This window comes from Emys orbicularis, chromosome 5 (assembly GCF_028017835.1).
Source record: "Emys orbicularis isolate rEmyOrb1 chromosome 5, rEmyOrb1.hap1, whole genome shotgun sequence".
NCBI lineage: Eukaryota > Metazoa > Chordata > Testudines > Emydidae > Emys > Emys orbicularis.
The window spans coordinates 138,850,600-138,874,523 of NC_088687.1; positions in this window are offsets into that span (position 1 = coordinate 138,850,600).

Sequence of the window (23,924 nt, forward strand, 5' to 3'; positions counted from 1 at the left end):
CTAGATAACGATAGCAGTACATCATGTTCAGCGTCTATCATTTGAAACTGGGTACTGAAGTGGAGAGTTTTGGTTTTGTTTTGTTTTTAAAAAAAACACCACCTTCAATTTGGTCCATTCCAAAGGCTCAAATCCTGCTCTTCATGTGTATTTCTATGAGCCCCAAGATACCATCTACATAGGAGTAAATTTAGGCATTTCAATGCAGGGGAGCAAACTCCACTAGAGACAGGGAACCCAACCCAGTCCCCACCCCTTCAGGTCAGTAGAAGAGTTTTAAGTACGGGATCCAGTGAGACCCCATTACCCTCTCCAGTATATCACTGATTTGCGGAGGAGGATGACAAAAAAGCAGCTTATTCCAGAGAGTTGAACATAGTGGCTAGGGGCTTGTGATCCTCTTGAACAGAATAAAGACTTTTTTAGCACTCCAACTTTTTTAGCACTCCATTTACCTGTGTAAGTGGTATGATTTGGGAGTTCAGAGCCAGATCTGCTAGATCTAGATGGATATGATATTTGATGTGCTCTTGCACCAAAATGTATGGGCTCCAGATTTTTCTGGAGCACTGGTTGCATTTGTCTTCTAAATGGACAGGAGGATTTGGGGGGAGGGAGGGCAGGGGTTGAGCCAAAAAAACAGCTGGATGCAGATGCTAGACACCCGTTTTGATGGTACTCTTGTGCCAGTATGCATCAGGGTCCAGATTTTTCCAGTGGGCTACACTGATCTACAGAGCAGCGTTTGGGGCCCAGAATGAAAAATGGGCCCCATGCTAGAGAGGAGGGTTTTTTGTAATGCTCTTGCATTAGGAAGTACCAGGATCCACATATCTATAGTAGATTAGCACCAGCTCAGATAGCAGGATTTCAGGGGGGGAAAGTTGTCTGCAAGGCCTGACTCAACCACTCCCACAGCATGATTTAAAGCATGTGTTATAATGTTTTCCTATTTATTTTATTCCCTCTTTAGAATATACCCTAAACCCTTCAAAATCTCTCTGCTGTGCTTCGAGTGAAGCTTAAACAACAAGAGTTTTGTTTCACAAGTAAACCGGATGCCAAAAATCCTTGTTTGTGTAACAGCAGCAACGTCTATCATTGGACCAGCTTCTGTTGGTGAGAGAGACGAGCTTACGCAGAGCTCTTCTGCAGGCCCTGGACGCTTGAAAGCTGGTCTCTCTCAACACACAGAAGTTGGTCCAATAAAAGATATGACCTCACCCCCCTTGTCTCGCTAATATCCTTGGACCAACACAGCTACGACACCACGATAAGCAGCCGATCAGCCAGAACTGCTGAGTTACAGTAATTGCTACTGCACAGTAGAGGGAGCACAAGTTATCATTTCTGGCAGCCTCCTCAGAGGATAACAAGGAAGGCCGGGCAGCACGGAGCGGCCAACACTGTGCTGGAGGAGCACACAGAACTCTTCCAGCTCACCCTCACGTGCACAGTAGCATAATCCTAGCACAAAGGGTTAACATTGGAGATCTAGGTTCTAATTCTCCTCATTCTCATGCACTGGTCTGCCAGCAGATTTGCAGGGCCAACCATGGAGCAGTAGGGTTTGGTTGTTTTGTTTTCAAGCAAACTAGACATTAAGGGCCTGATTCTTTGTTGCCCTGCACCTTGGGCAGTCATTTACAATGGTGCACAACGCGCATAAATTGGATTTTAAATGCTACCATTGTGATATGATAGCATTTTTACCCACACACTTTGCACAGGTGTAAATAACTGCATCGGGGCAGAGCAGAATTGAATCAGACCCAGAGAATGTGGGGAAAAACTTCTCTGTCAGATTAGAACAGTTTTAAAAGTAGGTCAGATTATGGTTCTTAAAGCCGTATTTAACCTATCTTTTATCTAATCTTTATACTCATTCCCACATACCATGAAAACAAAAAGACCAGAGAAAACAAAAATCATCAGCCTGAGGTGAAGGCAGAGAGTTATCTATTCAAGGAGTTAAAAAAAAAAAAAATCTGGGATTAATACAGTATAAAAGAGGAAAAATCATAAAAGGAGGTAAAACAGGAACCTGAGTAAAACTTACTCCTGCGAAGTTGAGTCTGATGCTTTAGACACACACAAAGTGAGACATTCTCAGTTACGCGTCTCTCTCACGCATCCACCCACCAGTTAGGGATAGAGAACATCTCAGGCACAAGAACATTGGTGACTAGCTCACTCGGCTCCCAGTTTCTGCCCCTCTCTGGGCTTCCCTACCAATGGGCGCCCCGGACTGCACAACACACCTAGGAATGCCTCTCTCGCATGGGTGCTCCAGGAATTTATAAGCATGCACTAACAGGCCCAGCATTACCTGCTGCTGGGGAGAAAGGTCACCGAACCTCTCCACAAAGATTGCTGCTGGCATTGAAGGAAGATTGGGATAGAGCAGCCAGACTTGCAACAGACAACTACACCAGAGTGGAGCTGGGACTCTGTCTGCACCTGTTACACCAACGTACTCATTTTATTACAGAAAATTATTATGGAATGGGTAACATCAGGAAATGCAAACTCCGGAGCAACACCACGCTATTTAGTAAATCAAACAGGCTTTGCAGAATTTGATTTGTGTGTTATAATTTTGACAGATAATATCAATGTTCAATTTTAAGCATTTTTTCCCCAATTTTTATCTTCACAGTTGCACACAATTGTGGGTTTTAAGTATTTTTTGGTCTATTTAAATGTTCACAATTATAGGACATTATGGGGGTATTTAATGGCAGTAGATGTTGAGATACAAGTTACAAGCTGATAACCATTAAAACACAAAAGGGTCAACATCACATCAAAATACATGAAGTAAATATTCTTAAAACGAACTCTAGTAAGTTCTCAAGCTGCATTTTTCTAACTAGGCCCATCTATAATTTTCAGTTATTATTGATGGACATTTTCCCCCCCTCGGTTTGTGGGGGGCGGCGGTAGGGTGAAATAGACACTTACTGATATTTACCGACAAAAATCTAATCCTTCCAAACCTAATCATACAATACCAAAGGCTGAGAACAGTAAGTGCAGTTCTTCAAGATGTGTTGTCCACACACGTTCCACTCTTGGTGACTAACAGGCAATTGCCAGTTTGCTTGGAGATGGGTATGAGGAGTCCTATTTGACTAGTGACAGCAGACCAGCCCAACCAAGACGGGCATTCAATCTGAAAGCCTGTGTGAGCGGTAAATATGTGCATTGAGCTCCAAATAGCTACTCTATATATCTCCGGAATGACACTGTTACCCAAACAGGCATCAGAGGCTGCCTGCACCATAGCAGAATGGGCTCTAAAACGACACTAATCCTAAAACCCCCTAAGCTAAATTGCAGTGTGCGCCACAAGCATATGCTGCTATGGGTTCCATCTCACAGCCACAGGCAAGAAGGAACCGAGAGATGGTTGGACCCTACTCCACGTTTCAGGGCACAGGCATGGCGCCAATACACACTGTTAGCCTAGAGAATCCGATCTCACCAATCCGAGCGCTTGCTCACCAAGAGTAAAAGCTGTGTAGACGTTCGTTCGGAGAAGAATGTACATTTCTCTGTGACTTTAGACACACGTATGCTATCACACATACAGCATAAATTAAAAGATCCTATTGCCAAGTATACACAAAGGGAAAAGTTAAAGGAGATGAAAATTATTTACTCACTATATTTAAATGTACAAGCTTAACTTGACTTTTTAGAACAGAGTCAATGTCCCTTCATGTACAAATGGAGCACACCAAATATTGGCAGGAAAGGAGCGGGGGGTGGGAGGACCAACAAGCACTCCCAACCTGATCAGCATTGCCTTCTACTTGTACAAACACCCTTGAACTCCCCTCTATCGCCGTTGAAAGATACTCCATTAGAGCCTACTTGGAAGTGCTAGTTGCTATTACACATGAAAAATAAGAGATGAAGGAGAATGGAGGAACAATGGCTACTACAAGGAGAGGTTCCATAGGAGACAAAATACCAGCTACCATTTGGTATGCAAGAGGTACATGTGTATGCGATGGACAGGTTTGTTCACTGACGGTCTGTCAAGTGAGTACTCACCAGGCCAGATCTTCGTTAGCGATATGTGACAAGGTAACAGCCCTGTGCAGTCAGCTTCTGCTCTCCCTCTGAAACAAGCTACTGCCATTCACAAAACTACTTCTCAGCTGCTACCTGACTCTGGAATTTGGGTGCATGTGTTTCCACTGGCAAAGTTCCCTAGGCACCTACGTTTCTGCACAAAGCTGCCATGATCCTGACACCACCAAGCTGCTTGGTGGGATTCACAAGCTATGCATTCCCCCCACCTATCTTGCCTGCAGGGTCTGATAAGCTGTGCTCGAAGTACACAACCTACCCAATAGGTGGCACTACTCCCAATAGCACAGTGGTTAGAGTGGTCACCTAGGAACGTGGGCTACTAGCCTTCAAATCCTCACTTTGCCTGATTCAGAGCAGGGATTTGAATTTGGGTCTCCCACACCCCAGTTTAGGCCCCTAACTCACCAGACTATTGGGTATTCTAGTGTGTGTCTCAATCTCTCCTGTTGATGCTGTTCTACTATGGCCCAATGAATATTTATTTATACAAAGTAGAATGTGGGATTCTTGTGTCACTTGTTATATGAAGCCTTGGACTAGACAAAACAAACACTCAAGGGTATTTGTAGAGAACCATCATGTTCTGCCAGGGGTATAACTGGATGAGTCAAACAACAAACAACAAACAACAAAGAGGTGGTTAGTTTGTTGTTCCTCTTTGCCCTGCTCTATATTAGGCAAGTGAAAGGATACATTGGAATTAAAAAGGCAACAAATTTATAGAACAGATAAAAAGGGGGGAAATAACTAGCCTGTGGAACTCATTGCTGCAGGATATGCTCATGGCAAACAGCCTGTGGCCAAATGCTGGCCTCGGATACATGGATATGGCTGACTCCTAGTTTTGTATCTCCAGATGAAGGCAACATTTGGCCCATAGTTAGGCTTAAGGAAAGATTAGAGACAGAGTAGTAACAGTCATATGGGTTAGATATCATGGCAAGAGTACAGGCTTGAACACCAAATTTCTTTATTGTAGCTGTTATTTTAACTAAGACACGTGTTTATGGTATTTTAATAAAGGCAGCCATTATCAAGAGGGGGGGGGAATAGTTCAGTGGTTTGAGCACTGGCCTGCTAAACCCAAGGTTGTGAGTTCAATCCTTGAGGGGGCCATTTAGGGATTTGGGGCAAAAATCTGTCTAGGGATTGGTCCTGCTTTGAGCAGGGGGCTGGACTAGATGACCTCCTAAGGTCCCTTCCGACCCTGATATTCTAGGATTCCTCTGAGGCATGTCTATATTCATGGATGATTAACACAATAGAATACAGGGTCTCCATCTAAGCCGTTACTCTTTATATCCTATAAGCAGCTGCTATAAGGGGGTCTTTAAATATATGGGTTATCGACATGATCGATGCCAATGGCTCCATTTCTCTGCCATTAGTATGCTCTCGAGAGCTTTAATGCTTCTCATCATTACAGTCTAATGTATCAATTGGAGTTCAAATATTTGAGAAATATACTGTATGTGAGTTACATATTGCCACTTACATGTAGCCTAAAGGAAAGTTACTTCCCACTTATTTTGTTTGGCATAGTCTCTCCTCCAGAAAAGAAAAAAGAAGTTTATATTATGCTGCTTCTGGTGGGTGGAGTCAAATTAGCATAATATGGATATTTCCTTCATAATGATTACAATATAGATCCCAGTATAAAAGCTGCAACTGCACAAGGGGGGTAGCTGATTTTTTCAACCTTATTTTGGACATCTGTAGAAAATTTTTCCCTTACTCTAAAAAGAAATCACCAGCTGTTCTTTTGCAAAAGCTGAATTTAAAACTTCAAATTACCTGGGTCCTGTTGTCAGCAATCTGTTCTTTGTTCCTATTAGCTATGGCTCCAACTATGGGCATGTTTTTACTATTGCTGGAGGAAGCTTGCTCTAGCTAAGGAGTTACTATGGAGTTTGTTTAGTTATTTTAGAACTTAGATGATGCATTACCAGGAATAATAAATGAAGGCCCTTATCTAAGATTTGCCTTTACTGAAGGTATTATAAAGCTCAACGTACAGACAACAAGATCAAGTCCAAATGATGTTGTTATGTGTATTTTATATACTAGTGCAATTTAAAGAACAACCCAGCTGTAAAAGTAACAAATAACTGGAAGAACACTAAATTATTAGCAACGACATCTGATGACCTAAAACAAGATTCTAATTTATTTAGTTTTTATTAAAAACAAAACAAAAAAAACAAAATTACTACTTCTATTCTTATTTTAAAACATGCGTGTGTAAAAAATACCTGTTTTCCTTGCCAGATTATACTAAATTAAGGTCTAGGAAGAAACAAACTTTACCTGGTACCTTCACAAACATCATCAAGGAGAGCCGAGAGCCATATAACACTGCGATTTTATGCAGAGCAGAAAGAATGCATTGAAAATGGCGAGCAAAAACCTAACAAGGAAAGACATCTTCCATGTAAAACGATGCTTTCAGCAGCCCAAGACTCCTTAGCAGCAGGTTCACAAGGACTTGCAATGAAGAAAAGCTCTACAGTCACAGAACGACTCGAGCAGTTTTTAGATCGGCTAAATACACTTCTGAGACAAACAAGAATCATATGCTGGGATGTGGTTTTGAAAAATCTTCATACTTGGGGATGGTGCCTTTCATCTTTCTGAGCAGACTTAACAGCTGCCGGCAGTCTGCTAACAGTGAGTGCAAGAAGAGCAAAAGAACTAACTCACATCAAGGTGCTCAGTACAAAACAACGTCAAAGTCTGACAGCGTTTCACTCGCCAACACGCCATGTTGGGGTGTGTTAAGAACACTTTGTTTGATATTTTTCCCCCTAACCCAAGATGAAAAGTCCATTCTTTAATTTTCTCTTTTCTATATGCTGCACTTAGGCATTCGTATTAGATTAGGGATTCGTGTAGTGGAGATGCATTGGACTCCCAAGTTAAGTGGCTGTAACTATACATATTTAATCCAAATACTGTACAATTCCATGTCACTGTGATATTTGGTAAAATATGATACAATAAAAACAGACCTCAGGAAGACGAGGAAGCCAGGATAGCCAGCCCCAAAACTTTGTTTTGCAGTATCTGACATAACAGTTTCACTTTAGATCTGCGCCATACTCAATTAGCTCAATTCTGTCCTCAGGTACTTAGGAGCACCTCTATTCTCTCAGCTTCTATTGAATGCAATGACTGCTGCGCCCATTTTCAGGTAGGAACTTGACCCAAATGCATATCAAGGTGACACTTCAAAGGGACATCAACTTTAAAAAATGAACAAAAACTCCCCCCTCAATGTCTGACACTTGTATCAATAGCAAAAATGTAAACAGCAAAGATTTCTGTAACTGTTTACTTCCTGTACTGGACAGCACTTTATATAGTCAGTTTCACTGTCTGTATGTTTGTAGGATGCAGCGACATGGGAGGGGGAAAGCACTTTAAACAAGGAAAGAAATGGGATAGTTTAAATACACACAAAATGGCAAAGCATCTCAAGGGCAGGTGTAGGGCCTGAAACTTAATCTTTTATTAATTATTCACATTTTAAATTGATGGCGTCCCTTTAAGCAGAATTTTTTGAACACTGTCAAGAGTAAATCTAGCTTAGTAACATCTTAGACTGTAAATAGGAAATGGATTGTTATAGACACACAGATTTCATTTTCATCATTTATAGGGTAGATTAGTAGTTGGTGTAAATTGTCATTACTTCATTGACAATTTATACTTCCTTTCTGCAAATCACTTATTCTGGACAATGAAAAGAACTGAATTGCTTTAATTTTTGGTTATAGTCAGTTTCAGAGTTACAACTCTTAATAGGGGAGGTTTAAATTTAAGTAAGTTGCCATGGATTTTTGTAGCTACAAGAATTTTTTTTTTTTTTAAATACACACCAACAAAATCAAAAGGCCATATCAGGTTATTGATGGTTAACGAGAGCTCTCCATTTAAATTAATTATGAAAATTGTGGAGTGATCAATGGCATAGAGCCCAAAATCTGGGTCCTAAAACTACTGGGAAGCTTTGCTTTATTTATGTAGCCTTAAAAGATATAGTCATGGACAGAAATTAACAGCTCACACTGCTTATAGGAAATTACAGCCTTGTATCTGTAACCACAACTTTAACATAAACACTTAAGTAAAGGAACTAATAATATTAAATTCAAAATTACTTCGTATTTTGCAATCAGACTCCCAGCTTCAAAAACAATCACACTGCTGTGCAAGTTAAGTGAAACCAAGTTCTTTTGAAGTTTTAATTTTAACTATCACAACCACAAATTGTATTAAATGGCATTTAGGCATCAAAGCTATTTTAGGCAAGTGTGATTCCTATGGCCTGGAGCACTTGATGTGAGAAAAATGTCTGCGTTAGAGGACGACTCAGTAGTAATGCAAAAATATTTTTTTCTTTGTTTAAAATAAGAATATAAATGATTGGTTTTGGCAGCATGTCCATTGCTTGGTTTGAATACTGATTAGCTAGAAGGCTGTAAAGGAAATATGCTTTAATGCTTCTAAACCACACATTGCTTTTCAAGTGAACGCTTGTTGATGGTTAATACAGATAGTCATGCTGTGGAACTGCACACTAAACAAAAACCGCTATGGGTGTCCCTCATTTTAGTCCCATCCATACCCAATTAAGACAGTCTTATACATTTTCCATTACAAACCAGTTTTTTGACTCAAAATTTTGCAAGTGTAGTCTGTGGCCTGAGGAAAAATTTCAAATTCTTTAGGTTAATCAGATAAGCCATGTCAGAGATACCAGACTCACAAATAGGTGACAATCACATTTTCAAAAATTCTTAATCCTGTTTTATCCCTTCATATCTGAGAGACAGACAAACCTATTTGATTGTGCTTTATTCAGAAGTCCTTACCAAGACTTAGTGTATCTATTTTTGACATTCAGTACAGAATTAGAACCTCAGAACCATCTGTCGGTCTCAGTAGGTTGACCAGAGGTCTAGTGAACTTTGTGAAATTTCCAAGGACCAGGCTTGTGTGCGAGAGAGATCAACAGAAAAAACAAATGAATTTCTGACAACTATACATCTTCTGTTGATAGCTTGTCCAGTTGCGTCAGCAGACCCAAATTGTAGTATTGATAAGTGATTTATGGCTCTCAAGGCATGCTGTCGCACAGTCAAGATGGATTTAAGGCCCATCACCTCTGGCTGGTGTTCCAAAAATTCAAAACTAAGAAAGTTTCCTTGCAAAGAGGAGTCATCCCTTATTTGCAATTCCCAATAATTTGCACTCTGCAACTACAGTGTTGCTGACTGGTAAGTAACAGTGTAAACAAATCCAGCCATTTTGTCTCTATCTACAGGTGGATCCGTAAGCCATCCTTTGTCTGACCCGACTGCTGATCTAACAAGTGATCCAGGGTAAGGACAGCAATACTCCAACCCATGCTGGAGACATCTCACCTGCTCTCCTGATCAGGATGAGCAGGAAGATAGCATGCCGGTTTCAGGACAATCTCATTAATTGGGAGGAGCTTTTCCCCTTTCCATTGTAATTCAAATAAGTCAACTAAGCAGCACATCTTCTCCTGAACCACTAAAGTTCTGAGATTCATAGTCCTTGCCATTCGTCCATGCAGATTTTGAAAGCTCTGGAAATCACCTGGCTGAGATGACGAGGATGAACTTACATTGGCATTCAAAAGAGGAGATAAGGAACACTACTCAGAATCTTGCACGATCTTCATTATTTCTTTCATCAAATCAATCGGAAGGAGCACCTGCATAAGCACAGACGTGTGCATAGTCATAGTAGGATGGGACAAAAGAAGTGGCAGTGGGTATCCTAATAGGTATGTCCTGAGACAAGGAAATAGAAACACCTGGTCTTTGCGGTCTTCACAAAACTTCCCCAGAAGGCTAACACGAAACATGTGGGGCTTATATAGGGTTCCTTGACCTTGCTGTAGTGGAGGACAAAGAGCAATTCCTAGGCATAGAGTAGGAAGGCCCAGACTAAGGATCAAGTCCCAGCACTAAGTGTCCCCAGATTTGCTTCAAACTCCATCATAGATAGTAACAAGAATAATCCAAAGAACTCCTGGAACCAACCAACCATTCCCAAGAGGCACCCCAAGATGGGGAACAACAGACTCCAGCAAAGACAAGTTTCCTCAGGAAGCAGCCACAGATTAGAGGTTGAGATTGGAATTATCTGATCCAGGCACTTTGTTCACTCACTTGTCTGTGAGAGAGGACTGTGGTAGAAGTGAGAGATCTCAAAGCACTGTCCTCCATCATCCTGAAGTGATCTCATGGTGTTATTGGCTCGATGGCACCTGTACTATTACAGTCCCGAATAGCAGCCAGGAAAAAAGTGCTTTAAATCATTTTGCATGGGGGGGGGGGGGGAGAAGGGAGGGGGTTCTGGATTCTCCCTGCTTTCTTAAACATTACAGTCTGTATCCCTAAAATTCTCAACTCTTCTTCTGATCCTTGCCTCTTTAAAACACAATTTCTGCAAAGCTTTTTAAAGGTAAGTATACTATGCTTAAAGGATGCACAGGCTAATTATATTGTTAGGTTTATATATTGATTTTAAAGAAGCCAAGCGATATTCCAGTACAAGCCCTTATCTGTAGAAACAGACATGCTTCACCGATGCAATTACAGTTTCTTAGCATTAAATGATTCACTTATGTCTAACAGAATAGAAAAATCATGAAGTAAAGAAATTGTGATCGAGGATGTACTATATTTTGCTATTCAACTTTAAAAAACAAACAAACCCCTCCTCCCCCACCCTACCTATTACTTTCCCTACAATTTAGAAGCTCCAGGAAATGCCCACAGAATGTGAACCAGACTGAGTCAAACCTTTTAAACGTTTGCTTTAAAAAAGTTGCTATTTCAGAGCCTCTTGTTGTGGCCTTATTTTCATTAATAAGAGACGGTGCATTGCAACGATAGTGGATATCATTTTAATGTCAAAGACATTACTTAATATTCAGCATTGATTTAAGTATGTTTAATGGCTGCAATTTGGGGTGCCCCCATTTAAGAAAGATATTGACAAATTGGAGAGGATCCAGAGAATGAACAATACAATGATTAAGGTCTCAGGGTAACTAACCTATGGGGAAAGAATGAAACAATATTAGTCTGAATGTCTGAAGGGAGCCAACATTATGAAAGGGAAACGAATCATTTAGGGCAATTCACAGAGGACAATAGAAGTAATGTAATGCAATTGAAGAAGGTACTTTATGGCAAATATCAGGAGAATGATTTAATCATCAGGAATTTCTATTATATTATGAATTAGTCTTCCTCCTCCAAAAAACTAAAGTTATTCAATAACTTGGGCCGGGAAAAAGAAATTGTAACAATTGTCATGTCTAAGCAAACCTGTATTCTCCAGGTAATGGACTGGAAAAGCTAGTGGGTCTCATCTCTAAATTCAATGGCTCGATTCCAATTCTGTGCCATGAGATTCTAAACTCAATCATTTTACCAAAAATAAAATGATCTGTGTATTTGAGGGGCACAAACAACCTGCCCAGTAAATGTAGATGTGCAGGATTCTGGTTTCCTAAAACTATCGGCCCTTGCACAGCTGTACCTCCATATGTTGTATTTGTGCTTGTGTTCAAAGATTCTCGCAGGGAGGTGTGATTTGCTTTAAATGGAAGGTGTGAACCCTACACCCTTATTACTCCTGCACTATCCTACCTATACACCTGCTGCATCAGAAACATTTTAAGTGTAATACTAAATACACATGAACCTGCCCAAATGTGTAATTAATAGATTTCTGGCAACATATCACTTTATATACACACAACTTTCAAACTTCAAAGCTGGATTTGGTATCAGCTTGCAAGGATATCTAGTGCTGTTTAATATACATTTAAAAAACAATTCTAATCACATTTTTGGGGTGTCCCACCCCCATCTTTCATCCACCCACTTTTAAAACCATCTTCTCTATTATTTATTCAAGAAAAATACCCCAAACTCTACTATACAAGAAGCAAGACATAAAATTAATAGATCGCTTTCTACTTGACAGGTATCAAAAATTGCTGAAGTTTGAAGACTGAAATTTAGTAATTAATATCCTTCAGTGAAGAGTTAGTAGTTTCCTAGCTTTAAAAAAACAAAACAAAAACAAAGAAAAAGCTCAAATGCACACTTGATTATGATGGATTTTGGTTTTGGAATTCAGTCACATGACAGATTAGTATATCTCTAACTGTCTAAATCAATCTTCTAACCCCATTCTGTTTTCTGAATGCCATTTTGATTGTAAACTATCTCATGCCCGTCACTTTTGTACTAAGGGCTTGCCGACATGAACAATTAGGCCACACCAAGCTGGCGTGTGCATATAGCCTGCACTAGCCTGCTGCAGTCTAAGGCTAGGTCTACACTACAGCGGGGGGTCGACCTAAGATACGCAACTTCAGCTACGTGAATAGCGTAGCTGAAGTGGTGTATTTTAGGTCGACTTACCTGGCTGTGAGGACGGCGGCAAGTCAACCGCTGCCGCGCCGCTGTCGACTCCGCTACCGCCTCTTGCCGTGGTGGATTTCCGGAGTCGACGGTAGAGCCATCAGGGATCGATTTTATCGCGTCTTCACTAGACGCGGTAAGTCGATCCCCGATAGACCGATTGCTACCCGCCGATCCGGCGGGTAGTGAAGACGTGCCCTGTTTGTGTGCACCCTGCTGATGTGTTTTAACACTCCGCTAACGTGCTTTGGTCCAGTCCTGTCCCAAAGAGGACTAGATCAAAGTGCTCTAACAAACGGTTAGAGCGCGTTAGCAGGGTGCACATGAACATCGAGAGCATGGCAAACTAGCAGCCGCTAGATTCACACCCCAGCTTGCCATGGTCTAATTGTTCACGTAGACAAGCCCTGAGCCTCAGTCTTGAGCTAGGACACCTATAAGGTGTCAAGAGAAATCCTTACGCGTGAGGGAGTGGATATCAGTCTCGATGGTCATCCATTCAAATGGGTCTGAGCTAGAACAACAGGCTCTCTGCAGTCTAGGGCCTTACCAGGATGGGAGGGGAAGGAGAACTGGAGTTCAACATCATCACCTGGCTTGGGATTTGAAGCTGCTCAGGAAGGGGGTATCACCTGACAAAGGAGACCCGAGCTTTATTTAACTGGATCTTCTTGAGGAGCAGGGGTTCTCTCCCTGGCCTTCCATCACTAGGAACAGGAAGACAGAGCATGAGGAGTGGGGTGCAGGAGCGTCCTGGTACTCCAACTGGACACAAACCCCCAAAGGCCCTTGGAATAGTGAGGAGACTGTTCTTTGCCTAGATTGGTAACTGTTGTGCTATATTTTATTGAGAGCGTGAGAGCGTGCGCAGTTGTATGTTGGGAAGACAAGCAAGGCTGGGAAAAGAACAAAAACAAAAAACAAAAGCTAAATAGTCTTGATGCAGTCAATGGCTCCTTAGTCAGACCTCAAGGGAGCCCAGAACGAAAAGAACAACAATCCAGCATATGTGCAACATCCTCTGCACAGCACTGCACATGTCTTGGGTTCCCCCAGCATGGCTGGTCTTGGCAGGGTGAACCTGGCCACACCTGAACCTGTTAAACAGGCTCTAGAGATGGCCTGGAAGCCAAAGCCAGGTAGCCATTCATCTGGCCTGGTAATGATGTGTTTGTTTCTATTCTGTCTGCCACAGGAAGATGATAGAAAATAAAAATAAAGAAAATTAATGGAGATATCCTATCTCCTAGAACTGGAAGGGACCTTGAAAGGTCATCGAGTCCAGCCCCCTGCCTTCACTAGCAGGACCAAGTACTGACTTTGCACCAGATCCCTAAGTGGCCCCCTCAAGGATTGAACTCACAAGCCTGGGTTTAGCAGGCCAATGCTCAAAACACTGAGCTATTCCTCCCGCCAACCTAGTGCTCCAGGTAATGTTATCAGCTGGAAGGAAATTGGACAAGCAATGTCCAGATAGGATTCCTGCTATCCAGTGAGTAGTGAGGAACATCCCATAATCCCTGAACAGTGGCAAGTATGGAATTTGCTCTACCTTTGTGATCAGTTTGTTGGCTGCATTCTGACAACAGCTGTTCGGTGGAGAAATATTGGCTAGGACTGGTAACCATAAAAATTTTGTTGGCTTCAACGTGTCTATGATAATTCTGATGCTATGAATGAGGTGTATGTCTGTTAGTCTAGCGTAGTGCAGTTTGGTTAAACCGGGGAACAGTGTTCGCCAAATGAGTACTCGCCATTGAGTAGCAGAGAGTGAACCCCAAAACTACTCAGTGTCTGTGTATTGGATCCCCAGGAGGATCCTACCAGTTTGTTCAGATACCGTTTCTGCTTTTGATCTTTTGAGCTACTTTAGTGAGATGGTATTTGTATGTGAGCATGTGATCTAAGGGGACCTCTAGAAACAATCCAAAGCAAGTGGTGGTGCCAACTGCTGACCATTCAAAAAGATGTTAAGCTCAAGTTGACTCCAAGCATAGTGTAGGTGGAAGCATATTGGCATGGTCTTTGATGTACTTGATTTCAGTCTCCATTTCTTTCAATAGCCTTTGAAAGAATACAAACCAATTCTCTCTTCAGAAATGCCATGCAACCACAGTATTTCAAATGGTTTGAATGTGGGGAAAGTTAGGGCAAAATTTGATCCATTAAACTGTACGAGCTTCCAGTAAGGTACGCAACCCATTTTACAGATGGAGAACTAAGGCAGAGACAAGTTAAATGACTCACTCACCTAAGTGCCTCATGGCAACCATATCACAGTTCAGGTTCTCTTCAAACTTTTGGAAATCATGGTCCCTCAAGGCCAAGCAGATACCAATTGGTGTACATGAACCACCTGGAGATGGTGTGTGAGAGGTCATTGGTCAATACATTAAATAAAGGTTATGTCAGCACTGAACCTTAAGGAAATCCGTTCTTCTGGAATCTCTAGGTGCCGGGTTTGTGGCCCAGAGCCACCTGAAAACATCTACCTTGGAACATCAGCTCAGTTGCCATGGCAACCCATCTAGGAAAACCTCTTGACATCTTGTACGGCAGAGCACTGTGCCAGATGGCATCATAGGTAAGGTCAAAAAAAGAGAGAGCTCCAGTTTGCTTCTCTTCTTAGTATGTATGTGGAGAATGGATTCCAAGTGCTTTGATTGAAACCTGCTTGATCATCACTCAAAAGTTGCTCTGTTGTGGGTATAATTCTCTGCAGGATCATCCACTCCGGGAATTTGTAGTTACAACTCAGAAGTGACATTGGGCAATAGCTAGCTGCTAAAGAGTGGTCTTTACCTGGCTTTGGTAAAGCTATCCCTGTAGCTTTTTGCCCTATTTTGGGTATCGCGTTCTCCTGTACAACGCAGGATAGACAGCTAGTGTAGGCTTTTCTTCCCAAGATGTTGTAGTAGTTGAAGTAACTATGGCCCCAAAATTATGAATTATTATGGTTTAAAATTGCTCAGGCATCAAGCCTTTTAGAAAAGACAGACTGGAGGACAAAGAGAATAAAATCCCAAGGGCTAATGGCTGCATTTCTTCAATAGTCTGAGGAAATTCAGAGCTGCTGCAGCCTTTTGCAAGAGTGTACTGCTGGTGCAGCTAAAGAGACTTCCTGTTTTCCCCTGTCGGTGAATAAGTAAATGAAATATAAATAATATTAAATCAATATCAATTATATGATGTACCAGATAGAAGTAGTAAATAGGAATCTTAATGGAATGTAATATTATAAGTAAAATGTGTATAAAAGCCAAGTCATCTATAGGTGATACAACTCTGGGCAAAATATTGTAAACGCTAATGACAGGGTTTTACTTCCTGGGTAATCATGTTAGGAAGAAAGGGGTTGTGTTCATTTTGATTTACATAAGAACGGCCATACTGGGTCTGACCAAAGGTCCATCGAGCCCAGTATCCTGTCTTCTGACAGTGGCCAATGCCAGGTGCCCCAGAAGAAATGAACAGAACAGGTAATCATCAAGTGATCCATCCCCTGTCACCCATTCCCAGCTTCTGGCAAACAGAGGCTAGGGACACCATCCCTGCCCATTCTGGCTAATAGCCATTGGCAGACCTATCCTCCATGAATCTATCTAGTTCTTTTTTGAACCCTGTTATAATCTTGGTCTTCATAACATCCTCTGGCAAGGAGTTCCACAGGTGGACTGTGCGTTGTGTGAAGAAATTTCTTTTAGTTTAAGTCATAAAGTGAACAAGTATGGCTAATATTTGCCGTCAAGCATGCTTATGCGATCAAGTTAGTAAAATACCCCTGTGCTGAAATGGGCAATAAATAAAAAGGAACTAAAACAAGTGTTTATAAGGACACTTGACCACAGAATGGAATAAATCAGAAATGTAACTGGTTAGTGCACAAACTCAGCTCAGCCATATACATCAAGGTCCCACCAGTATTGTTAAAACAAATACAACAGAAATGGAAGATTTATACAGCTGTTTTGGTCCGCTGGAGATCAACTTTTCTTGCATTGTATAATGGACAGTTAAAATTAATTTAAACAGCCTCAAAAATATGGAGAGATTCCGTAAATTACATGAAATTTAAACTAGACATTTCAGCTGCTAGCAGAGTGTGGATGGAGAAAGTGCAACTTGAACAAGCATAACTGCAAAAATAGCCCAGGGATGCACTACAAAATGCAATCACAGAAAGCAACTTGCAGAGGTAAGCTGCAAACCAGTTGCTGTTCAGGTATGTCCCAAGATAGTTTTACCAGCAGTTATGGTCTAACTCAGGGGTAGGCAACCTATGGCACATGTGCCAAAGGCGGCACGCAAGCTGATTTTCAGTGGCACTCACACTGCCCAGGTCCTGGCCACCGGTCCGGGAGGCTCTGCATTTTAATTTAATTTTAAATGAAGCTTCTTAAACATTTTAAAAACCTTATTTACTTTACATACAACAATAGTTTAGTTATATATTATAGACTTATAGAAAGAGACCTTCTAAAAACGTAAATGTATGCACACAAAACCTTAAATTAGAGTGAATAAATGAAGACTCGGCACACCACTTCTGAAAGGTTGCCGACCCCTGGTCTAACTTGTCTTAAACAAGCCTGTATGACAAGCTGCATTGCACAAAGAGACTGCAAAATTCCAATCCTAAGTCACAAGCTGATGTCTCATTCCCTGACTGGATTGTGAGAGGGGGAGACTCATTTTGTCTGGACATTTTGAATCTTCGGAAGAATTATGGATCACGATCGGATTGCTCCACACCAGCACCTCCAAGAGGAGGAACCAAGTTGGACTGCCCAACAAAACAGGACAAAATGGCCTGCCTCTTTCAGCACAGCCTGAAAGCCAAAGACACTTGGAAGGGAGAAAACTGAGGTCCCGAGCTGTCCACCTGGGAGACCTGTTGGTGCTATCAGGTATCTATCTGGGATAGGCACTTTTAACGGTCTCTTTCTAATTTTTCAGCTATTCAAGTTGCCTGCTAGTGGACCAGGGAAAGACTAGAATTGTGTCCATCCTTTGCTCCATCTGTATTTGCAGTGTCATCTCCTGCTTTGAACAGTAACTGAGCTGAAAGCTGATGGCTGAGCAAGTTCTGGAGATACGCAACACACAGACATTCTTTTGGGTGTTGACCCAAATCAATCAATTGACCACTTCCTGAAATGGAGTACCTAATTAGTAACAAAGTATACATGCACTTGGGTATGTGTTTTAAAGATTGTCACAGTTACAGGGTGTCTTTATTTTGTGAAAGGTTCCAGTTCAGATTATTGTAAAGTAGCTTTGAAACTAAAATTACGATTGTTGACTAAAATTGTGGAACACTGTAAATCTATCTACCACAGTTAATGTTTTCAGACCTCCTTTCATATTCAAGGTGCATCAGACATAAAATGTGATTAAGCATGCAAGCTTCTTGAACTGCACACAGTCTACACGGTTTGTCATAAATGCAGGCATTTACGTTAGATAGTTAGGAGTGTTAGTTAAACCCTGGGTTATATAGACCAATTTTCTAATTTATGTAGCCAAATTATATCCAATACTATCTGCGCCTTCTTATATCCTATGCTATTAGTTGTTATTGTTAAGGGTATTTAATAAACTCTCTAAAACTAACTTCAACTCTAGAATCCTTTCCCTTTAGTTAAGCAATCGAAAGCACGCTAAGGAAGGCGGTACTGGTAATCAATAGTTTGATACCCTGTCTTTCTTACATAGTTCTGGCGAGACACTGTCAAAAACCGCAGGATTTCCTTGTTTTCATTGATTTCAGTGTCTTTTCTATTTCAGAGACGAAACCCACCATGCCATCTGGGGCTATGGAGAATCTGATCAAGGTGGGATAGACCTTGCAAACTGGGCCACCCTCAATAAATGACGTCTTCAATACCCTAATCAACCAGCAACTCTTCACTGTGTCTGCTGGAACCAGGACTACTCCCCTGACCTCAGCTGGGTCACTTCTGCTGGAGACAGCCCTCTACCAGCCACCTGCTGGGTCTTTAAACACTTCCCCCACCGTTAGCATCATCCGATGCTCATCAAAATAGGGGTCTTCATACCTATATTGACTACTAGCCCCAGGCTACGTTGGAACTACAGAAAAGCAAACTGGGAAAATTACACTAAGCTCGTTGACCAATATATAGTCTGTATCCCATATAACACATGCATAGAGCAAGCTTATTCAAGGTTCACTAATGCAATTAAGACTGCCCCAAGTCCATCCCACATAACTGTCAAAAACCTATGTAACCATGTCTGGACAAGGAATGTGCAAACTTCCATAGACAGTATGAAAAATCCAGTGATCCAGAAATAGCCAAACATCTCCTCCTAGAAAGCTTTAATGCAGCCTGAAGAGCACAGTGGGAAAAAGTAAGTTCAGAAATGGATATGTCAAGATCTATCAGGGAAGCATGGACACTCATCAGGATGTTTGGAGCAGCACAAAACCCACCAGATGCACAGCACTAGAAGATCTCTCAAAGTGTTGCCACATAGCTGGCCAACATCACTAAATCAGACAACAGAAAATGTTCAAGGTGTCAGTAAAAAAAAAAAAAAAAGAGTGGTGTCAGTACAAGTAATGTTATGCAAGTGACTGTAAGTATTGCTAGAGCCAGGGACAGTGAAAGCAGGTGCAAGGAAAGCATCTCCTATCCATACACCTCTATCCTAAGTTTTCTTACCGCTTCAGTTCCTGACCTATCAGCCACATAGTGCGGATCATGATAAGTTATGTGATATATGGACAAATACCTACTCATGATTTAGCTGAAACCTCTAAATCAATTTTCACTTATAACCTAGCCTAGCATTACCCAAGTCTCCCGAAGTTAGAAGCCAGTCAGTGTATTGATCCATTGGGCTGTTTTTAGTTTTATTGCTTACTAGAGACACCAAGCTAATGCCACTGGAAAGTGAAGTCCTCAATCCACAGAGCAAAACACAAGCACCGATAGTGCCAATATGGCTAATCAGAAAGCTTTGAGGAGTTTCAGCTGATGGATTATTGTACCCATTCTCTAAGTTACCTAATTCACCATTAACATGGATAATGAATTGATTAGTAGGCAGAAAGCAAAAAGTAGACTTTAAATATGGTATTCTTCATGGACATTAGCAAGGAGTGGAGTCCCACAGGGCTCTGTATTAGGTCAGGATTCTAATGAATATCAACCATGCTCCATCTATTCCTACCCAGGATACATTAATTATTCATGGTTTCTTGGCATGACTCCCCCACCCAGATCCCACAGTCAAAGGGGGTCCTGGTCCACGCCGCTGACCATTGTTTCTCTTCACTCCCACCCTGGAGCCATTGCAGGAACCACTCTATGCCTGACACCGAGCCCTTGTCCTCAGCAGCAGTACCAGCAGTCAAAGAGGACTCAAGAGAAGGAGCTGCTGTGTTCCACCTCAGACGTAGTTGCACTTCGGTGGTGAGTGACCAGCTTCTGCAGGTATCTATGGTTAGATGCAGTTTGTAAAGGACAATACAATACTTCATTAGGAATGTATTTTGTCTCCATCAAAAACCAAACAAGTTTACAGCAGCAGACTCTCTAACAAAGAGTTTTTTAAAATGAAAGAGTTACTCTGTAATGTCACTGAAAGATGAGGACAAAATTCTTGTCATTAACTTATACAATTGCTATATGGTAAAATAGTCTCTCTTTGCATGATGCAATTAACTTTTTCCCCCAAACAAGACGACGCACTCAGTGGAGTATATTTCTTTCTGCTGTCAGAAATGATTTTTGTAACAGAACGATGAGAAAGCAAAAGGCAGCAGAGTACATAATACATATGTTCTTGTTTATGATCAGACTCCTGTTCTGATATGATAAGCACATATTCTTATAACTTATCTCCATACTTCCTCCCTCCTGCCTTCCTATTGTTTGTCACAACCACTCCTTGCACCTTCTCTCCAATCAGATGGAAAGTATGGTCTTTGAGTAAGGGGCCTTATTATGGAGGCTATTGATAGCAACTCTATAGATAGGGATGCATTCTAAAATGGGCCATAAAGTGCTGTTTTTCTCCCAAAGCAGGCGGACAATTGAGGTTTCAGGATTTCCATGCACTCTGACTTATCTGTGTGGGTTTTTTGTCTGGTTTCTTGTTCTAAATGGGGACTCTGGCAAAAATTCTTCATTGGCAGTTCTACTTTAAGTTATTGACAGGTATCTCTCCAAACTATGGCCTGTTTACACACATTGGAGAGGTAGAACTGGTGAACAGATCCTTTTGGGGGAGGGGGGGGTTTGTTTTGTTTTTTTAATCCAAATATTTAATGTTGGACTTTGGGTAATTTTTAGCTGCTGGTCACGTTAGAGCTGAACGTGTTGTGTTGGGCACACAAGCCTGACTGACTGGGACTGGGCACACACAAAACCTTCATTGTTAGGAGCTACGCTGTCCTGTCAGACTTTATCCCGCAACAGTGAAGGCATGTGAGAGCTCATAGGCTGTTTCTGGAACATAAGGATTTGCAGGCATGAAATATTCTCTGTCAGGAGCTGCACTTCTAACCCCTCATAAAGTCCATGTCTCCCCACCCCTCGTCCAGTCTCATTCCCAATTACGCATTAAAAAACCCATAGGAAATTAAGGCAGTACAATCTGAGTTGGTGAAGCAGCTACAGTTGCTAATAGAGCCCGTCGTAACTTTGATGCTCAGAATTTCTGTTTCATGGGAAATTGTGACACTTCGACAAAGTTTTTTGTTCTGATATGGAACGAAACTCAAAAATTCGAAGTTTCCCACGGGAAGGAAATTCTGTAGATTTTTCATTTTGGAAAAAACTCTAAAGTGCTTCTGCTCAAATTTTCCGAAACGCAATGGAGCGTCTGGCTACCCTGAGTCCCAGGAACACCTCACCCTGCCCTGCCTCTGGAGAGCAGCTCTGGGAGTCCCCTAGAGTCCGAGGAGACCCCCGCCACAGAGCCTAGAATCCCTCAGTACGTTGGCTCCAGCTGGAGCTCCCAGGCTCCTGGCTGGGAAAAGTGCTGGGATCCCCATCTCTGAGGAAGTCCTCACAATGGGACTGTCACTGGCTCTGAAAACCTCTCTAGCAGCCTGCTGGATGAGCTTGGGGAGGGGAAACCAGGCAGGTTTCTGATGCTGGATCCCTGTGGCGGAAGTTCATCGAAACCGAAAGGTTTCCTTTAAACACTTCGGTTTCCAATAAAAATGGTTCCATTTAGCTGGCAAATTCCTAACCAGCTCTAGTTCCCACCCACCCATACTCCACACCTGACAAACCCTCAAAAGCAAGGATACACAACATTGAGCCACCAACATCACATATCCTCTACCCCTCCAGTCAGTGAAGGAAGGTCAATGGGACGTACGCTGTTAAGTACCTAGGCCACCTCCTCCATCCCAGCTCATTTTTCAAGTCGGGGAAAGAGAGAATATTCCTCATCCACATCATCTCTGCAACAACAGATGAAGCACCAGCGAAAGCAGGAGGGAACAAGAAAGGGACGGAACTTACAAGGTCACACACCCATAGTCTGGATCTGGAATAAGCTTCCTGCCTTGGATTGACAGAACCTGAATTTGACCACCTTCAGGGCAAACTGCAGGGCTGATCTGTTTTCCCAGGCTTTTGAGAAGGCTGAGGGGAAGGAAGGGGTATGTGTAGTCAATGACATTGTTGAAGACCCAGATGGATACTGATATTCTTGAGGGACAAGCTGAATCTAAACTTTTTATTGGCTTATTTGCTCTTTGGAATTATTGTATTTTACACGCAGCGAGAATATAGGTACTGTAAGAGTATTGCAAAACTACAATTAAAAACATATTTGTAAGTACAAGATACTTGAAACACAGGTAAGATAAAATATTTGAGGTATTTGTATAAGCAGATAACACTAAAAATAATTTTATATCCAGTAGGATTTATTTTTTGTATTAAGATAGAGCCTGGGAAGCCCAATCCAGAATCAGAGCCCCATTGTGTTAGACACTGGGCTCCCCTGAACTGTTCCAGTAATGGCCTCAGCTACCTTGAATTTGAAAAGAAAAAAAAAAAAAGAAAAAAACCCCATCCCTTATTAGATCTTTTTTCTTGGTTCCTCGAGTGATCATTTCAGACAGGTTTCGTTGAGGCCGCAATGCTCTCAAGAATGTTATAATAGCACCTCTGGGTCCCATCTCATCACTCAAACCCTGGTACTCTAAAAAGATTTAAAAGGGTTTACAATTATTCTCCAAGCCGTACAGATAATTGCGCCAGGGGCCTCACATGGTAGTAGCCATAGTTTCTTTCTGAATGAAACTAGAAGCACAGAGTATCTTGAAGTGCTGCAAAAATAGGGGACTGTCTAGCAGTTCCATCAGAAGCCCTAGAGACCGTTTTGCTTTGTTTTTCGTCAGATACTTTTAACTTGCAGAACAATTCATCTGCTTCCTCTTGATAACATTTCTAACAAACTGAGTCTTGTCTTTTCTTTTCACAGTGAGGGAGGAAGAAGATGGGAGGGGAGGAGATGCTTAGTCAGTGGACTGCTTTCTCCTTTTCCAAGCAGCAGCATCTAACTCAAGACAGTAAAAAGGCTGTTGGACAGAATTTAAAAGAAGGCATTCTTTAAACTGACAGTGACATGCAAAATTGATTATAGTGGTCACCTTTAGAAACTTGCCTATTACCTCCCAGATAATTGTTACCTCGGTAACAGAATTATTAGTTTCCTCAGTTACCTTGGTATCAGAATAATTCCCTATGCTTGTTATAGGTAATTACTGCAAACACTGAAGTAATGTTTACTTCTGTTAGCAATTGGCAAGCATAAGGGGAAATCGCTGTCGTTTATATGGGCCAAATTATGGATTTTTGAAGTTAATAGAATTGTATACAGTGCAAGTCATCCCAAGTTTGGGCTCTGTCTCTAACAGCATTAATTTCTTCATTGTGCAGTCCACAGATCAGCCTGCTTGACCTGTTAATCGTTAGCAGTGGGGGAAAACCCCGCCTCCTGCATATCCCTCCCATTTTCTTTGCCTTATAGTGGTTGTGGAGAAGAAACCTCATAATTTTTAAGCCAATTTCATGATTTTCATGGGGCCTCATTGCGCATGTGTGACCCAGTTCTACAGATCAGTCTTCTAAGCTTGACCCAATGCCACCGTTTTCAGCAGAAGTCACCTCCATGCTGCATTGCCCTAGTAAGGGGAAGATTAAGTGTGTATCAATGACCTTAATTTTGGATGTCTATAGTTAAAAGATGATCCTGCTTCCCACCCTGGAAGGCTGTAAAAAACAACTCCCATTGTAACCAACTTGCGTACCCTGTCACAATGGACTAGAAAACACTTACCTGAAAAGT